Source organism: Prionailurus viverrinus, chromosome C1 (genome assembly GCF_022837055.1).
Source record: "Prionailurus viverrinus isolate Anna chromosome C1, UM_Priviv_1.0, whole genome shotgun sequence".
NCBI classification, from domain to species: domain Eukaryota; kingdom Metazoa; phylum Chordata; class Mammalia; order Carnivora; family Felidae; genus Prionailurus; species Prionailurus viverrinus.
The window spans coordinates 6,833,715-6,854,386 of record NC_062568.1 but is presented as its reverse complement, the minus strand read 5'-3'; the positions used below and the strand labels follow the sequence as shown (position 1 = coordinate 6,854,386).

Genomic DNA, 20,672 nt, shown 5'->3' with positions numbered 1-20,672 from the left:
TCTTTGTCTCTGTCTCTCTCTCAAAAAATAAACATTAAAAAAATAAATTGCTTAAGCAAGAAAGCTCAATTTGGGAGAAGGTAGAGGAGTTGGCTGTTTCTATATTGGCAACATGCTTTCTTATTTGCAAAAGTCATTGGTGTCCTATCTTTTCTAGTGGTGAAACAATCCAAAAGGTTCCACTTGCACAGAAATCAGGATTTCTCACTCGCCCACCATGAGTCACCTGTTTAAACATATGTTCCTACACAGCTCCAGGGAATCAGCATTTCTAAGTGACTTTAGCAATCAGATACTTTCCCTGTACTAGTGTCCTATACAGTGTAAACAGTGGTGGCAGTAACCACGGCTGATGCCCAGACCCCATTCCAAAGAATCGGCCATCTTTGGAGTGGGTCTGGCCATTGATGTTTTTTTAAAAGCTATCCAGATGACGACAATGTGTCACCAGTGCATCTCTAGCCCCGTCCCCATAGCCCATCAATGACAATCTGCATTTGAACAACCTCTTGGGGGATCCATGTGCACACTGAAAGTTTTGACAAGGCTGTTCCAGTGCCTATCAACAGAACATCTATCTTTCCATCCCAAGGAGAATGGATTTTTGCTTCCCTCTTCCCATTTTACCAACAACAACAAAAGCAGCTTAAAATCTTTCCAGGGTCTTTTTCTTTATGCTCTTGGCCACTGAAAGCCAACTGACAAGGGACAGTGTGAAGCAAACCTATCTGTTCCAAAATCATTTATTAAAGTATGTTAAATGGTGTATGCTGCTCTTACCCAAATGCCCCAGCAACTCTTTTAATTGGCAGTTTTGTTTCACATCCCATAACCAAAAACATTAAGGATCACTAGCATTCACATCCGTGAATTCATTTAGACAATTTTCTTTAATTAACAATGAAGACACTACAGTTCTAAGTACCAGACAAAATCGGGGGGAAGGGGGGACCGAAAATAAGCATAACACTATAAAGAAAACTAGGAAAAGTGAAACACTTCTAAATAAAAATATATACCTGGCCTGGTACCCATTACATATATACATAATACATATGTTATACACATATATACAGTAAATGTTTTGGTAGCAATACAGACCATGCATTGGTCCTTTTGTACACGGATGAAGTAGCACCATGGACAGCACCACCATCTTAAGATGATAAACCAAACTGCACATACATTAAATGAAAAAAATATATATATGTATTTAATTTGGCCCACCCTGCAGCCAAGAGGTGTAATGAAAGAACTTTGTAAGGAAAATTGTCCTGGGAACTACATTCTTAAGCCAAATAGCAAAGTTCTAAGACAAACAAACAAAAACAAACAAAAACAAACACAAAACAGCACTCAAGAGGTCTATACAAATACAGACAAGTTTTCCTGTTTACTGAATTTGTCCTATTATGTGGCAGACTGGTTCACACCAGGGAAATTAACAACAGAAGCAAGGAGAGATTTAAATGCCAGGTGAATGGCAAGGGTTGAAAACACCAGAGCTCTTGGTGTATACATCACAAATGCCAAGTCATCAACAATGAAAGGAAGGCAACTCTCCAGCTGAGTCATTTTCTAACCTTATTAACTAATTATAAGCTCTCCATTACTGATACATTCCTTAAGAATGGGGTCAAACACCTTCACTATCTTTCTACCTCTTCACCACATCGAACTAGATGCTCTGGTTACAAGAAGTGGGAAACCCAACATGCCATCCGACCCATGCTTTCTCTACCCAGGTGTAGGAGACATGGACATACAGAGCTACACTAGGTAGGACCTCCAAGATCTTCTATGGCTTGGTTTTGGAAATGATCAAAGGCACCGGTGTCTAACCCTCGATGTTCTGACTACAGGAAGGCTGTTTTGCTTTCCACAGTGGATGTCTTTCTCTCAGTATTGGTGAGGCCAGATTTCCTCACATCCCAAGAAATGCATCCTTCTTCCTCTCAACTTTTTCAGCAGCCTTTATGAACGCAGCGTTACCTCCACCTAACACACGCGATGTCCTAGGAACACTAACTCCCCTGTCAAGTCATTGCAAAGCAGCAATTTCATATGTGGCTTCCATCCATCTCCATATTCCTCCCAAGGGGTCCTCCTGATCTCCCCAATCAAGGTCTTACTTCCCACAGTGTCTCTGGCTTCAGCACCTCTTTGTGTGATGGACTGACCCACAGAGTTGTGCCAAAGCACTCAGAGCATTTCACATCTCTCCCATTTTTCATGGCTCTACTGTCAGTGGACGATGAGCTCCCCTCCCATTTTTAAACCACCTGCAGTAAACAAAATTAAAGTTTCAACTACATGGTGTATTGCATTCAGGATGCGAGATCGAACAAAACGGGCTTCAGTGTTGTAAAATGCTGTTTCTTACAGGACAGTAAAATTGTTTCTTAATATGTTAAATGTCCCAAAATTAAGTTAGGAGACAACAGAGGAAAAAAGGTTAAAAATCTCTACTTTTGGCTAGATGGTGTTCAGTAAACCCACTTTTGCAGTCAACCTAGATTAGTTAAGAAAGTCCCTGACCTTTGAAAGTTAGCGAGAAATAGCCACAAATGTAACATCGGTACTGAATTGTCATTATTGACTCAGGTGGTTGATCATTAATGGATTCTCTTCACTTCTAGCTGGTTCTAGGATTTTTTTTCCCAGAATGAAGATATTCTCAAAGTCATGAAATATATTTGTTCTTTCTACAAAGGAGAATTTTAAAACTCTGTCTAGGTCTCTAAGAAAGAACACTATAAAAGGTTGGTCTCATGAGGAAAAGCCACTAACTTATAGGTTAACCAGAGGCCACTAGAAGCCCCATTAATGTAATTCCTTGGCTGGCCTACAAATACTTGGAAATGGATAAAAGCCAGCTCTCAATAGGAACTGAACACAAGGATGTAGCGGCTGATGTTGCTCAAGGTCAACCCCTCTGTAGTCAGAGCATGAGTTTTTGCCTTAAATACCAGCACTTCCAGTTTTAAATTGATGAGGTTGGATACCACCACCAGACCCAGCTCAGGGACCCCTAGAAGCAGCTTCTATAAGATTTTCTAACTTTATGCTACGTGACTCAACAAAGCATCAGAGAAATTAACCAAGAGATGGCTTTTCCAGTCTGTTCATTTCTGTTCTCACCCAAAAGATGTCGATACTCCACACACAGAGGTATCTTGGCAATACATAGTCAAAACTTAGCTTCCTTGAGAAATAATAACCAGCTTCACAGGAAATGTGGTTGGGGCTGACTTTGTTCATTGATTTCTCTTTAACTACCTATGTCCCCAGTAGAAGACAGCAGGACAGCTTGCTTTCTTCCTACACTAGCAAGAGTATGAGTCAGAATACTTGAAACATTTAAGTTAGTTTGACGAAGAAAGTCTTTTTTATAAAAGTGTAAAAAAAAATTCGTATCAGATTTTTAAAATCGGTAGTGTCCTCTCCTCATAGGAAATGATGTAATTCAGCAAGTTCCTTGAAAACAATGGATTCTTACGACCACAGACCTATTCATCTTAGAAATTGATGAGCATGCAAATGATTGGAATCTGCCACAATGAACACTGTACAACAATCTGTGAGGTACATGCTATCTGGCTGAGTTAACAGAACGCAGGCCTTGCCAGCGTGAGGAATTCCATTTATGTCCACTCCCTTTTGAGTGGTCCCCCGACCAGTTGACGAGGGGCAGCGGCCACTGCAGTGCCCCCAACCCTGGCCCCTTCCGGGTCGCCCTTCCCCCACCCAGGGAGCTCAACCCATGGGAGAAATAAAATGTTGCTCTTTCTCAACAGCAGGGCTGGGAATTTTTGATAGAGAGTTTACATGGCCTCCGAAGAGCCTGACATCGGCATTAATTCACTTAACCTTTAGGAAGTTCCCTGGCAAAAAAAGATTAAAAACACTGTAGGCAATAGCTCGAAGTTATGTCCACTGCCTTTTCTTTTTCATAAGGAAAAATTCCAAGATGTGTGTACTTTCCAAATAAGAGGAGGATTAACCTCTTCACTGCTGGCTAGATGTTTCAGTAGCTGGTCATTAGGCATTGACATGCTCTCTGTACACTGGGTTTTATTAACTAATCACTAAAAGGCCAGTACCCACCAGGGCAAATGGGCCAAATTACATTCAGTTAAATAATGTGGCACAGGATGTTCTCAGAAAACAGGAGATAAGGGTCTTATGGAAAGTGACATGTAGCCCTGGTCATGATAAAAAACATTTTTCTGGAGTTTTAATTTCTGGTTAGAAATGAAAGACAAGTACTCACTTGTCTTACCATCTTTCCCGAGACGATGCAGGAAATAAAAGATCCTAATGTGTGCACAGAAAAAAAAAATGGTAGCAATGGAGCAGGAAGCTTACAGAAGTGGGGGGAGGGGGAGAAGAAAAGATCAACAGTCTCTAGTTTATTATGAATAGAAAGAAATTTCCAGAATTTACAAACACCCACATTGTTCATTCCAAAGAGAGCTTTTGATTTAAAGGAATCACCCAAGTCTCCTCCTCTTTACAGTATATACAATGGAAGTCTTTGATTTCTTTTAGTTGTGATTTTACTTCCATCCAATTGCCAATTTTACGCTGACACTTGAAAATACCCAGTAGAATATACCCTTCTTCAGTTTAATTAACATGGCCTATTGCCTTACAGGAAAAATACAAAATTAAGGTCAATTCTTGTAAGGATCTCAGCTCAACATCAGGGCTATATTACAAGAGATAGTATCAGCAAATATAACTATACAATTGAGAACCATCTAATGGTACTATGATTCTTATTATATTATTTTTCTGAATTACAATCTTAAAACAAGGATCGTACCCTATTCTACTCTTGTTAGCCTCGTTTTAAGTATTTGCTCCACTCTTTACAACAGAACATTGTATACCTCAGTTCCACATCCAAAAAAAAGATGTGCTGTAAGAAAAGTTACATTTTAATTAAAAAAATTACACATATAAATCAAAACCTATGTTAAATATTTAATACTCTCTCCACCCAAAGCGAACAGTTCTGTATGAAATAATTTACAATGATGCTTTGTCATACGCAGTTTCAGCAGCAGATGAAATGTATCTTGTAAATGCAGTGAGAGTAAACCCCTTCTCTCGTGGCATGGAGGTGATCACATCAGCTCACGTGGCCAGCTGAGTCCTTAAGGTTGAAGATGAACTTAATGCAGACTCATTATTCTGGTGTCACAGTGCTTTTTTGCTTGGCACAATATAGTACGTGCAGTTCAGTCAAGGAACTCCTGAGGATTGTAGAAAGTAAACAAACTGAAATGGATGCATCGTACCATCTACTGAGGAGGAAGATGTGAGGTCCTGGTTGTGAATCATGAAATATTCAGAGTCTGGGTACCCATGAGTTAAGGGAAGATTTGCTGAGGTCATTCAGGTCTTCATTCTGAAAAGAAAAAGAAAAAGAGTCGTCAGCAAAGGCATCTCAAACCTCATATTCCATCATTTTCTAAGGATTTTTCTTTAAAAAGGAGGCAGAACCAGATAAGCCGAAGTTACGGGCACAAACAGTACTGTGTACTTAAATAAAATCAACAGACTGTATTTAACTTTTTTTTCCCCTTTCAAAATGCAAGAGTCTAAAGCAAATACAAACTCAAAACAGTCAATATTAAGTCAGTAAACAAATCGATCTGATTTGGAGGTTTCAGAGTTTAACAACACAAAAACACAAAATACTTGGATGTTCTTAGGATCAGAACAAAAATGTGAATTACAGTTATTGTGTAAAACTACTATAAAATATGGTAGGCAGAGTCCAGCCAGGCCACACTTCATCTTCTTTTGGTTAAAAGTCAAGTGTAGATTTTAGAATTTGAAGCCGGAGGGCCTAACGTTACAAAATCTGAAGTCAAGTTTTTAATGTGCCGTTGTTTGACATGAGATGAAAATTTCAGATGCGAAAGGAGACCCAGGTGAAACAGACCCAGTTAATCATTAAATTAAAAAGGGAAGGGATTCTGATTTAGACCTAATAGAAATGTTACTCTGCAAGAAGCACATTTCTTCCATGCAATTCAAGAAGGCAGACCTCATGGGGCATTATCCATTCCCTTCCAGAGAGGAGACACCTTTTTCAACGTTATGAACCCTCCTTCGCTCTCAAGTGTTAGCATTCGACAGTCCTTCTGAGGGCCACATTCTTTATGCATTCCACGGTTATTTATAAATACCAATATTTACAGAATGTCTTCAGTAGTATATGGCACCACACAAAAGAGGAAGGAGGTAAATCCCCTGGAAAATGCACAGGAAGGAGGTAAATCCCATGGTAAATGCACAGGAAAAAAGCTCTCGCTGCACGGAAAGAATACTTCTAACTGGGAACAGAAAGGAAGTAATTCACTGACACATATGGCTTGGTCTGGAAGGAAAGGGATAGTTTGGGGATGTGGAAATGGGATCCTATCTATGCTGCTTTGGGGTTGCCTCTCCAGAGCTCAACACAAGGGCTGGCACACAGTAAGTACTCACTAAATATGAGTGGAATGAATCCAAGGGGAAAAGCACAGTTCCCACCGTGAGCACACGATAAAACAAGGTCTGGGGAAGAGAGTGCGGCCGCGGAAAGGCCAAGGAAAGAATATAGTCATGTTGCCTCACGAGGTATGTGGAAGGGGGTCAAGGAAGTAAACCTGCAAATGTAGGTTGGGTAGATGAAGAACTCTGAAGGAAACCCCAAGACACCTTTAAGTATAGGGACAACAAAGACATGCTTCATGATAAGTCAAGATGCGGTAGTTATAATAATCCATATCCGTGGCAAGGAAAGGAACAGGTTCTACAATTCGTCCAGTGTATATGTTGACCGATTGAACTGTTTCTCGCTCTCTTCTCTCGAAGGAGAGTATGGCCGGGACCTGTGAGCCTTCCCTATTTACATAATGGCTTTCAGGTAAGTCGAAATGTACTAAACGGAGACTCTAGCTTGATGAGGAGATTTCTGTTTATTTCAAAATATTAACCCCACCCCTAAATGACAGGTAAACAGCCTATTTTTCTCTATACAAATAAAGACGTGACATGGAGACACCAATGTGAAAACAAGAGAGCGCTCCAGGCCTATCCCTTTCGTTGCCAGAGAAACAGGACTTACTCTGTGTGGTTCCCAAAGTGTCAGGAAAACCCATCCCTTCAGAAACCCCGGAGAACCATCTCCAGATCTCCCATAGGCTTGCAAGGTTCTCCTGCACTCACACCGCAATCTATCCGAACGTTCTGACCAGAGTATCCAGACACAGCTTCACAGCTCTGGGCCTCAGATGAAGTGGGAAGGCCCCACTGTATTAAAGGGCTTGAGACAAACAAACAAACTGCTCATTTACAGAAAAGGGGAGGGGAGTGTGTGTGCGGTGGGAACGGAGGGCACACGGTATGCTTTTCATTTTATACCTGGCTCTCGGCCAGAAGGGTTGAATGAACAGCTCAGCACAGGAACAAACTGTATCCAGTTTTGTAGTCACATGTGCCAACCTGCATGAATGCGGCGGGGCAGAGATCGGGGGCTCTCTGAAAAGGGAAAACACTGTGGCTTCGCCAGATGCTGAAATCTGTTGCTTTGGGGCCACTCCGGAACCCTCCCTGTAGCTTCCCGCATGCGTGTGTGTTCAAAGAGCAGGAAATAAAGGATCTGTCAACTGCACCATAAACTCTCCCTCTAAAGTCTCAGTGTACTACTTTTCAAACCCCTTGGTCGTAAATCCTGATCAGCACACGTCTCAGCCACGAATGCTCCCTTCTGGTGCCATCACCTTGGGGATCTCTGAGAAAGTGAAAACAAGTGGGGAAAGTGGGAGGGTCTGCTGACCGCGAGTATGGGGACAGAGGCTATAAACAGGCAACAGAGGCCCAGAAAAACTTAAAGGGAAAGTCTGAAGTTCACATCTGCTTATCTTTGTTCAAGGGTGTGTGTGTACGTGTGTCTGTGTGTCTGTATGGACACACAGAAAACTTCGCTCCTGAGTAAATGATACAGATTTCTAACAGGCACGCCTGGGTGAGAACTGTCCTTCATTCCAGCCACCTTGGGGTCTGCATACTTATCCCAATCAGGCAGCCATTGTTGGAAGCAGCATTTTTGGAATGCCTTCTCAAGTTCCCATTTCTTTTTTTTGCACCCGCCTTCTCAGCCTCGGGCATATTCTTTTGAAGGATCTCTATAGCAGCCAGTCTTGGCCCTTTGAGGGCACATTTGATCTTTCGAAACAGCCAAGAAGTTTTGGGAGCCAAATAGGGTGAACACAGGGGCTGATTAAGCTGAGTAATGGTTCCCAGTGAGGCATTAGCTAAAGCCAAAGAACCCCAAAACTAAAGTTCCAAAAGCATAGCTGTTCACAAATGCTCTGAGGAGTTTTATTGGACATGAACTCTGAGGACATTACAGACAGACCTCAGCCTATGTTCCTGGGGCTTAAGTTCACTTGCCTATATCCCCGCCTCTATGCAACTGCAGTCAGGAAGGGCTGATTCTCAATAAAGGAAGTCTCTTGAAGGAAGGCAAACACATATAGTATACATTTTTGGAATATATTTTTAAAAAGTCAATACCCACAGTAGGTTCCAGCACTCATTCAATTCAAGAAACATCTGTTAGTGACAAATGAAAAGTCAGTGATAAAGACTATAATCAGCACCAAAAGGGAAGACAGGGGTGTAGGTATGTTTGATGCACTTTATATATACAACCCCAAAGGACTCCCCACCAACCGAATGAGGCAAATATTGCAACAACGTTTCACAAATACAAAAAGTCATTTGTAACATCCATAAACTGGAAACAAAAAAGCAAAAAACACTTCCTTGGAGAAGAGCTGGGCAAATACCAAATGGTGATGTTCCTATGATATTTTCTGTCTAGTTACATCACTGGGGAATAACTTCTGAACTCAGAAATACCATGCACCTGTCATGAGATTTAGTAGCAGGAAATTACATTTTGATAAAATTTCATCACCACATCAGCATCTCTTGTACCTTTCCGTGTGTCTTGTCGTAAGATAAAACCTACCTAATCCTGTTGCCAGTAATGAAAAATGCAATTTTTAAAGCATTATCAAGTAAGTCAACACTTGAGCAATGCTACTTGAGACTTATGGATTACTGCATTATTGCATCCAGTAGGAATTTACATCTTTTGGACTCGACCCACTTAAACTATGCCTACCAAAGCTGAAAAACAAATAAAGCTTCTGCTGCTGTTCACACTCAGCCTGATTAACCTTCACCGTAAAGCAGCTGAAAACAGCATCAGGCTATATGATATGTGTACAATGAAGGATCCATACCCTTCCAACGACGAATTTTTAGTCCAACCCATTGACTAAAAGTTTTCTCTTGTATTCAAAGGCCTTGAAACCTCCTTCCAGTTTGTTGAGTCAACTGCAACACTGTTCTAAATACCTGGTTAAAGCAGTCCTTGCAATTTCTAGTTTTAGTAAGAAAACAGGAGTAAAATGTTATAAGTTGCTGGGCTATTGTCTTATTCCAAAATGTAGCCAGAACATAACTCTTCCTCACCCAACTATGCTTAGAAAAAAATGACTGTAACTACAGTAAATGGCTTTTCTTCGGTGGAGATCATTGTTTGAACTCTCATATCGTAGATCAACTAGAAAAAAATTTTTTATAAATAAATTCCTCCACTTAAAGGCATGTGTCAAAACAGCACATTTTTCTTTCACTTAACATAAACAGCTATGATTTAAAAAAAAATTCTCGATCACAATATAGAAAATTTATACAACACAAAAAATGTAAAGAAGGAATAAAATTTCCTGAAATCTTGTCAACCAGGTAAAACCCATGATTCAGCTGTGGTCCTAAGTTCACTATTTGCTTAAAGGACTTGAACTTTTAAAATTCTACATTTAATGTCAAAATTGTTTAAATAGGACTGGAAAATAATGTTTTCATCATATTTCGATCTTCCCCATTCTTAAAAAAAAAATCTGTGATGAGACGATATTTGAAATGTTAACCAACTTTTAAACCTTTTCGGTATTCTATCCCTTTCCCTTCCTCCCAATTTATCGTGGATGGGGATGGGGATGGGAGTTTGAAAGTAGGAAAAGCCTCTGGCTTCCTGGCTTTGGGGTCCAAAAGCCCAAGTCCTTACGGGAATGGGACAAAGCATATAGAAGAACAGGAGGGGAGGATTCCTCTCAGAGGAGAAGACCGTTCCCTTCACCTGGGAATAGAGAGAGAAATGGTGGGCATGGTGGGTAGCTTTGTACTTGGCAGAATGCCGAAAATGGAGCCTGTAACATCTCTCTAAATCTTGTCTTTCCTGGCCTGTTGACTTCTTATTTGACACAATTATAGTCAACTGCATACCACTACTGTGATGGCAGTCCATTTCTTCAGCCACCTCACTGATGCCAACACAATAATTCACGGTACCACTAATTTAGAGAAGATCGAGTCTTCTAGAATGCTAACATATTATTAGTAAGGTACATTGTAAAACACTGCCAAAGTATTCTGTCTTTAAGCAGACCTGATTCTGGCAAACAGGCCAGTAAATTAACACACACACACACACACACACACACATACACACACACACACACACACACACACACACACACATCAGTATTAAATAGATTCATAGTTCTGGGAGTATATGTGTACTCTGGATTTTAACCTTCACACTACTCAATCTCAGATGGAGAAAGGAGACTGCTGATCCATTTGATGGACTGTGAAACCCTTGTTAAAGACATTTCCTGGCTTAGAGTTTGGTTCTACCACCGAGGGTTGGACGTCAGCATTTAGGGAGGAAACAGAATTATTAGCTCAGTCCTGTTAGCCGTAATAATCACCCAAGTAAAATAAAAGAAAAGCTAACTCCAGGGAGTTTCAAGTTTGGGACACAGGGAGAATCACTCTGCTTTTTACAAGGTACAGCTGGGAAGTGTGGGGGCAAGCTGGGACTCTAGCGAAGGACAGACCTAAGTGGCAGAGGAAGGAAACAAGGAAGGAAGGAAGGAAGGAAGGAAGGAAGGAAGGAAGGAAGGAAGGAAAGAAGGAAGGAAGGAAAGAAGGAAGGAAGGAAAGAAGGAAAGAAAAGAGAGATAAAGAAAGAAAGAAAGAAAGAAAGAAAGAAAGAAAGAAAGAGATAAGAAAGAAAGAAAGAAAGAGAGATAAGAAAGAAAGAAAGAAAGAAAGAGAAAGAAAGAAAGAAAGAAAGAAAGAAAGAAAGAAAGAAAAAGAGAGAGAGAAAGAAAGAAAGAAAGAAAGAAAGAAAGAAAGAAAAAGAAAGAAGGAAAAATCAAGGTAGGATTAAACTAAAGAACTCAAGTTAGAGGAAAGACCAAGACGTTTGCTAGTTTCTGTTGACAAGAAGCTAAAGAAAGGAAACATCTTTGAAAATAGGCCAGAAGGGAGCTGGAAAGACTTGGTTTCATGGTCTTAAAAGGCAAAGGGTAACTGAGCAGCCAGGCCAGTGCTTTAAAGGAGCTGCTTAAATAGCACTTTTTCCTGGTGCAAGTCACATGGGCGAGAGCTGGGGAAGATAACAAGGTTGCTGGCCAGCCCTTCCAGCACACGGGGCTGCCAGGGAGGACCATTCAGGGAAAGCTGCCAACATGTGAGAGGCCACCTCGCTCCAGTTCCCCTTTTGTCCCAGCGAAAGACCTTCTGGCAGGGCCGGTGACTTCAGGAGACCACCAGTGAAGAAAGGCAACGTGTATCATGAAAAGAAAAGGAGAGGGGCTGACCCAGGAGCCGGCCATCCAGCCTTCGAGCCTCCGCTGTGGTCCACGGGGTGAATCCTGCCAGCACTGTGGACCTCTCCTGTCCCCAAAAACAAAGGGCAGGGACTTTTCGAGAGGGTTGGAAATTTATGGAGAAGACAGATTAAAACGACTACAACAACCTATGGTTTGCAACAATTAAAAGTATTCTGCCAGGGGTGGCCAGCTGGCTCAGTGGGTACAGCGGGTGACTCTTGATCTCAGGGTCATGGGTTCGAGATTACTTAAAAATAAAATCTTAAGAAAAAAAAAAGTATTCTGCCAATGATGTATTAAGGAAATCTGAAGAAGCATTCAGAAATCTTTTAAGCCAGGGGCGCCTGGATGGCTCAGTCAGTTAAGCAGTTGACTCTTAATTTTGGCTCATGATCTCATGGTTTCTGGGATCCAACCCTGCGTGGGGCTCTGCACTGACACTGTGGGGCCTGCTTGGGATTCTCTCTCTCCCTCTCTCTCTCTGCCCCTCCTCCCCCCTCTCTCTGTCTCAAAATAAATAAATAAACATTTTTAAAAAATCTTTTAAGCCAAAGAATATTCACTTCAGTTATTTCACGGGTTATTTCTTTTTATTAATATGGAGCATGCTGAGAAAGCAAACGGGGGTCGTCAACACCGTTAAGAGCCCTCCCCCATCCCCGCAAGGTAAGTCAAAATGTCTAAGATCTCTCTTCTACAGAAATCAGAACGCATCCCCACATACGTGACAGTCAAGGTAGGGGAAACTCAGAAAAACAACCCCTCTACATTACAAGTCAGACCACATAATGTGGGACAGGAAGCTTTAATTTTAACGGAGCTCAACCAAAATAAACCTGTTGCCTGAAGACATGAAAGTAATATGATACCTTCTTCCCTACCTGAGAAAGCAAGTCATAAAATTCAGTCTTTCTTCTGCTTTCATGGGAGCTATTTCTGCAGTTTATTTTCTCTCCTAGGAATTAAATTCCAGCTCTGAGGTTTATAGTTTATACTGTCACTTCGCATCAGTTTTTTGGTTTTGTTTTGTTTTAATGTTCAGAAACACAGGAAGTAGGTTTTATTGGTCTGGCTTTGATCCAAACCAGTAGACATAAATTCAAATCACAACTTAGTTTACAATGTGGGGTAGAGATAGTAAAAAAGTGTTTGCAATGCCATTTCTGGAATTAGGCAAATGGGAATGAAGCAGACTCAGCCTAGTGCTGCTGCCTCTAATATTTCTGCTAAACACTAAATAGATTTCGCATTCTTTCCTTTCTCCCTGGAGTCAGATCATAAATTGCTTCAAGAAAGCAAGTGCCTGATTTTACATTTGAGTAATCGTCTGACTACCCAATTGTTTCTTATCAACTATCAGCAGCTTTTCCGTAATAGCATAGGAACGAGAGCACAGAACAAGCATTCACACAGAGGGCCCCGAGTCTGCAGCGGGCTGAGGTAAGGATCATTAACACCACTGACATCACTTTTGGCAGCCGGGGAAAAGGGAAAACCTGTGTTTTTAATCTACTTCCTACTCACCACAAGTTTTTAGCCGGAGTCCCCGATAATATGGGTTTGTGGCTGACTGTATGGAAGAATTTGGTAATGCAAGAAAAATGCAAGTACTGAACTGAACAAGCATCTTTAACGGGAAACACGAGGTACCTCAGCTGCATGGCCCTGATCTTCCGTGGTATTCTGATCATGAAACGGGCCTACCGGAGGACAGGGCCATGCCCAACTGTTCCTGGTAAGGTCAAGCTCAGTAGAAGACTCTCCGGACTGCACACAATCTAAGTGACATGTCCTGGAAACCATCATCATAAATCACAAACAAAAAGGTGTTACCCTTTGTCTTCCCTCTTGCTTTGAGAATACTTAGGGGGAAAGTGTGGGGGAGAATGTAATCCAGATTCTTGGAAGTTACGTGAGCTGTTGTTGTTTATGTGGCCCAAATGATGAAAGAAAGCTCTCTGAAACCAATCGAAACTGGTAGACGGCGGCGTATTTCAAATGCATTCAGAGCACAATTGTGACTCATTTTACTGGAAGCATTCTTTTAAAATTTTTTTAATGTTTTTACTTAGTTTTGAGACAGAGAGAGACAGAGCATGAGCAGGGGAGGGGCAGAGAGAGAGGGAGACACAGAATCTGAAGCAGGCTCCAGGCTCTGAGCCTTCAGCACGGAGCCCGACGAGGGACTTGAACCACGATCTGTGAGATCATGACCTGAGCCCAAGTCGGACGCCTCCCTCTCACAGCTACTGAGTTTAAGGCGAGTCGGGCTCTGTGCTGACAGCGTGGAGTCTGCTTAGAATTCTCTCCCTCCCTCCCTCTCTGTTCTTCCCCCGCTGGTGCACCCTCTGTCTCTGTCTCTCTCAAAACAAATAAATAAACATTAAAAAAAAAAAGTCCTAGATATCCTTGGGTCTCCCATCTTTTCCTGATACCTGAAAATACACGCCAACCAAAGATGCTCTGGTGGAATCTGCAAGCAAGAATAAATCCATAGACCAGATACCAGCCAAGGGCTGAGGCTGAAGCCAAGATTAGAATGAGTCTTGGGAAGGGAGACAAAATTATTTGCGAGGGGGGGTGGTATGGAGGAAGTGCCAGAACGAAAAGAAAAGGTAAAAAGTAGTGGTGAAGCTAAAAATAAGACCCTGGGATAGGATTTTAGACAAAGACCTGTCTACCTACACAGGGAACAGCACAAGGTAAATATTAGGACGGAAAGCGTTCGCGTGTCTTTGGCGGATCTTAAATTAATGCTATCTACAGAAACACCGTTGAAAGCCCACTTCTCTTGCTTTCTCAGAGGAATCAGAAGCCTGAAGCCCCCAGCCCTTCTAAGTCAGCCAATGAAAGACTCACCATGCTACACGAAACGATTCACAAAGAATTCTCCTGAATAGACTTAAATGGATGTTTAGTGAGATTCTTATGCACTATTTCCAGGTTCCAAAGCATGTTTCTAATTGGAGGGGGAGGGGACGGGCGGCTTTGTTTCTGAATTCTTGTCCCCAGTCTTGCATCTGAAGGAACCGAACGGGAATGTGACACAGCCAGTCAACGCTGCCTGACTTACTTGACGAAAACCTGAAATTACAGCCAGATGCACACGTCGAAGGGTGGGCAGCTGGAAGAGGAGGGGGAAAAACACTGGAAAGATCATCTGAAATTATTGACAACGTGTACATTGCTTGCATCTCTAAGGCCTTTGAAGCAGACAATGGTGCAGATTTCTAAGCGACTGCAAACACTTCTCTATTGTCCAGGATCAGGAAGCAAAATTCTTCCAGCCGACAAGGAGCAGCTGACCTTTCACCCGCTGACCCCGGGTTCACGGTCTCTGCTTTCATGTCTCAAGTCTCACTTCCACTTTGCTCTTGTTCCCCTTTCTTTTCCCCATTATCTGACATCTCAGCCTTTGGCTTTTTAATTTGGAGAACGGCGTTTGCGGAGAAGTTCCCTTACCAGCCCGCTGAATTGAACCCCATCATGTCACTCGGCTACTGAGCTGCCTGCCTGGCTGAACTAGAAACCTCCTGAGGACAGCTGTGCCAAATTCTTAATTAAGAGGTGGTGGTGGGGCGCCTGGGTGGCTCGGTCGGTTGAGTGTCCGACTTCGGCTCAGGTCATGATCTCACAGTTAGTGGGTTCGAGCCCCGCGTCGGGCTCTGGGCTGACAGCTCAGGGCCTGGAGCCTGCTTCAGATTCTATGTCTCCCTCTCTCTTTCTGCCCCTCCCCTGCTCGCTCTCGCTCTCTCTCTCTCTCTCTCAAAAATAAACATTAAAAAAAAGAAAAAAAGGAATAATGGAGCGCCTGGCTGGCTCAGTTGGTTAAGTGACCGGCTCTTGGATTTCAGTTCAGATTCTGATCTCACAGTTCATGAGTTCAGCCCCACATCAGGTTCTGTGCTGATGGCAGGGAGCCTGCTTGGGATTCTCTCTCTCTCCCCCTCTCTCCCTGCCCCTTCCCCTCTCCCGCTCATAAGCATGTGCATTATCAAAATAAATAAATAAACATAAAAAAAAAAGACAATGCTGCTCAGTGACCCTGAGGGAATTACAGTCCCAGGGGAGATAAGGGGGTCTGTGAAGGTAAGCCACTGGTGAGCCAGGCAGGAGCCATCTGGACTCCACTGGAACATGCTCAGGGGACTAAACCCTTTTCTCTGCACAGACCTTCTAGCTTCCAAGCACGTCACTAAATCTCTCGTTCTCAATTTGGGTGGCCAGGAGTAATGTCTCCCTGCAAAAGGTATTTGGCAATGCCTGGAAACATTTTTGGTTGTCACAACTGGGGTTGGAACGAAGGGGGAGAGAGGCCGTTGGCATGTGGTGGGTGGAGGCCCCGAATCCTATTAAACCTCCCACAATGCACAGGATGGCCACCTGCAACCCAGAACTATCTGGCCCCAAACGTCAACAGTGCTGAGGCTGAGAAACGTGCCACCAAACGTGCCCGTTAACTGTTTCTGGGGTCCATGCCAATTCTACGGAAGTGCACGCGGGAAGAGGCAGGCATTCCCGTTTCTAAGACCCTCTTTTATTTATGACTGCCACACCGTGGCTTCAGAGTCCCGGTGGGTGTGCACTCCATGCTCACAGCCTTACCTCTGCTGTGTCCCCTTCCCTCCTTTTTTACTAGAAGATGGCCAATCTGATTAACCAGTCCAGGCCCATATTTTCACATGTTCCTCCTCCAAAGGAGAACAAAGATGTCCGGGTGTGACACAAAAGCAAACACTAAACCGGGGGGAGAACACCAGGCGTCCTGGAGTCCAAAGTAACAGAGTGCGGGGGAGACTGGCAGGTGCCCTGTGCTCCCCCTACATGGACCATGAAAAAGAGATCGACCCCACGAAGAGTTATGCTTTATTACTTCCGGGTTTGTATCTCATCCAACTGAGCCAATACTTTCGGGATGGTCTGGGACAAGTCATCTGACCTCGCTTTGCCTCCACAATTTCATAAAATGGAGAAAATATCTAGCCCTTACGATCATTTGTAAAACTCACTGAGAAAGAAGAGACTTTCCTTATGTTATTTGTGACTATTAGTCGTGCCCGTTGGGCTCCAATATCTGGGAGTAAAATGAAGTTAAGAATTAGGCCCCCTTTGTTCCAGAATTAGTCAACCTTTTTTTTTTAAATTTTTTTAAGGCTTATTTTTGAGAGAGAGAGAGAGACAGAGCACGAGCGCGGGAGGGGCAAAGAGAGAGGGAGACACAGAATCCGAAGCAGGTTCCAGGCTCTGAGCTGTCAGCACAGAGCCCGACGTGGGGCTCGAACCCACAAACCACAAGATCGTGACCTGAGCTGAAGTCGGACACTCAACCAACTGAGCCACCCAGGTGCCCCTAGTCAATCTTTTAAAATAAATCCACTAACTTTGTTCTCTAAGAGGCTATTCCTAATTCAGAATACTAGTTCCTAGAGATGTTTTTCACCTTATGAAATACCCACCTTGGAAGAGCATTTATTACCATATATATATATATATATATATATATATATATATCAAAGTACAAGATAGAAATTCCAGTTGCTGTTTCTAAAAGTATTTTTTTTAATCTTTTTTTTTTATTAAAAAAAAATTTTTTTTTCAACGTTTATTTATTTTTGGGACAGAGAGAGACAGAGCATGAACGGGGGAGGGGCAGAGAGAGAGGGAGACACAGAATCGGAAACAGGCTCCAGGCTCTGAGCCATCAGCCCAGAGCCCGACGCGGGGCTCGAACTCACGGGCCGCGAGATCGTGACCTGGCTGAAGTCGGACGCTTAACCGACTGCGCCACCCAGGCGCCCCTAAAACAAATTTAAAGATTAAAAAAAAAATAAAGGGGCGCCCCTAAAACAAATTTAAAGATTAAAAAAAAAATAAAGGGGCACCCCTAAAACAAATTTAAAGATTAAAAAAAAAATAAAGGGGCGCCTGGGTGGCGCAGTCGGTTAAGCGTCCGACTTCAGCCAGGTCACGATCTCGCGGCCCGTGAGTTCGAGCCCCGCGTCAGGCTCTGGGCTGATGGCTCAGAGCCTGGAGCCTGTTTCCGATTCTGTGTCTCCCTCTCTCTCTGCCCCTCCCCCGTTCATGCTCTGTCTCTCTCTGTCCCAAAAATAAATAAACGTTGAAAAAAAAATTTTTTTTTAAAATTTGTTTTATGTTTATTTTTGAGAGAGAAAGAGAGAGGAGGGGTGGGGGAAGAGAAAAGAGAGGAGACAGAGAGTCTGAAACAGGCTCTGTGCTGACAGCAGAGAGCAGGATGTGGGGCTTGAACTCATGAACTGTGAGATCATGACCTGAGCCGAAGTCAGACACTTAACTGACTGAGCCACCCCGGCGCCCCTCAAAGTATTTTTTTTTGAATGTTTATTTATTTATTTTGAGAGAGTGCAAGCAGGGAAGGGGCAGAGAGAAAGGGACGCAGAGAATCCCAGGCAGACCCCTTGCTGTCAGTGCAGAGCCCAGGGCAGGGCTCAATCCCACGAACTGTGAGATCACGACCTGAGCCAAAATCAAGACTCAGATGCTCGACCGGCTGAGCCACCCAGGGGCCCTAATTGCTGTTTCTAAATATAAGATGTCTTCCCAGGAAGATACATTCAGGGTCTGTTTTCCCTAAAACTTAAACTTGAAAAATGCTGACGGGTGGGGGGTGGGGGACGTGGGAGGGTGGGGGGCTGGGCAGGGCATATATACCATCATCAACGAGAGTACACAGGATTCAAAGTTCTAAAAATTAGACATTGAACAGAAAGAACAAGTTGATTTCCGGGTGGCTAAGTATGAAGCTTTGCAGATTGAGCCCAAAGGTAATGGTAATAAGAGCTCATCCTCCTTAAATAAAGCCCCAGAAGCTACTGTGGTCCTCAAGTATACAAAGAAAACAATAGCTTCTATTCTTCTACACTGTAGCCTGCGAAGCTGACAAAATACCTTCAGAATAAAACTGAACCACACAATTTCACCATTACTACCCAACGGCGACAGGCTATAATTAACATTTAATTAACTTCCCTATGATGAGCTTTGCTTAATTCTGCTTAAAAACTGCCTGAAGTTTTTCCCATAAAACCATGTCACGAATGGGCAACCGTCTACCTCTTCATTTGCTTACCCCCACTTTCCTTCCTTAACAGTATAAGGGAGAGCAAGACCACGTAAGTGTCCACATCAAATGTGAGTCTTAGGAGATGCTTCTCTTTCCTCCTGTCCTTCCACCCTGAGCTCTCCTCACTCCCAGCCATCAGCGGCACCCAAAGAGCCCCTAAACATAGCCACTGACTTCACATATATCATTTCTTCTGCATCCTCCCCAGAGAATTTCCAGTAGAGACAAAGGCCTTCCCACAGTCTTCCATATAGAGGTGCAAGGATTAAGAGTGGCCAGATCCTTGCTAATGTCCTTTCTAACACACAGCTGGAGGAAATCAACAGGAAGGTGACTAGTGAACCATTTGATACAAGTAAATAAGCTAGCGGTAAGGACAGTCCAAGGACTCACCAAAATATGCATCTGGATGGTAATTATTCCAACTTTTGTTTTAGATGCTCCCTTCCCATTTCAACAGGTGACTTCCACGGCGTGCCCAAGTCATCATAGAAAGGGTTCACAGATTTAACATAAACAGAACGATCAAAGCAGTCCCACGCCTGGTATTACGGAGACTTCCTTGATCATGTGATTATTGCTAAGCATTAGAATCACGCTGCCCGAGCTCACGAAACTGGTCAAGAGTACCACTGAGGTAAGATCCCACTGAGACATGGGGTGTCCTCACCCGAAAGAGTACTCTTTCTAACCAGGAATCATTAACATCTTAATAGCCCAAGTCTTCAGAAAAGAAAAGAGCCCCACTCCCCCGGCAAAAATGAGAAGTTCCCAAAAGAAGAGGAAAAACAAGGTGGTACCCAACATAAGCACAAAGCAAGATATTAGCAGCCAAGTCACAATGGGGCCTTCCATTAGGACAAGGGGGCAAATATAGAGCAGAGGGAAACCCCAAAAAGTCTCTGAAGGCTACAGATGTATTGTAAATGAAGCATACACATTAATTTAGTTCACACTTGTTGTAATATCACAGGTATGAAATTAATAGGGACTTGAGATACAGCAACACCGGCGATTTCCACTATTACATCAGCGTGTCCAGTAGGGGTCTCCACTCTTCGGGCAAACCAGAGAAAAGTACAGAGAAAATAATAACTCAACTACGAAGGGATAAAATAAAGCAGTGCTTCTCAAACTTTAAGGTGCTTCGGATCTCTTGGAGATTTTGTTAAAATGCAGACTGGGATTCAGTAGGTCTGTGGACAGGCCCAAGATTCTGCACGTCTAACCTGTGGCCAGGTGCCACTCAGGTTGCTGGTCTGAGGACCATATTCTGAGTAGCCAAGGAGTAAAGAACCTTGAAGGAAAGACTACTTCACTGGGGACTTCGAAGGAAGGCCAGGCCATAAGCCATCTGGGCTCCATCTCAGCAAGGTAAGTGAGGTTAGGTTACAGAAACAGTTTTACAGTGAAACACAAAGAAAGACTTCCAGGCGGAAAGGTTCTAAAAGAGCGAACTGCAGAAGAATGAGAAGCCTCTGCCTCAGGGCCCTTGAACAAACAAGATCTAGATGGCTGCAAAGAAGACCCTGGGGAAGACAACGGCAGACTCCACACGGAGGGGCTTTTACCTGCTTCGTGTTCAGGCTAAGGGAGACTACAGACGGTTGGCGTGGGAAAAGGGCGATGGAAACTGTGACCCGATACATTTCTATCTCTGTAAAACACCAATGCAGATTACTTTGAAGTCTGGAGGTCCTGGTCAAGAGGAAGTGAGACGGGCCATGTGTGTTAGCTCACAGATGATAGAACCCAAATAAACAAGCATTCGCCAAACCTCAACGAAACACATACGTACACCCTGCCCTCCA

The 20,672-nt window shown here is 43.1% G+C and overlaps 1 protein-coding gene across 1 annotated transcript in view; it reads right to left on the bottom strand.

The window, feature by feature from the left end:
• Window positions 1–871: 871 nt before the first annotated feature.
• IRS1 (insulin receptor substrate 1) overlaps window positions 872–20,672 on the bottom strand; it is a 62,072-nt gene continuing 42,271 nt past the window's right edge. Inside the window, exon 2 of the mRNA XM_047871352.1 lies at window positions 872–5,416. The gene's annotated coding sequence lies outside the window, so the exon portion shown is untranslated. The remainder of the gene's footprint in view (window positions 5,417–20,672) is intronic.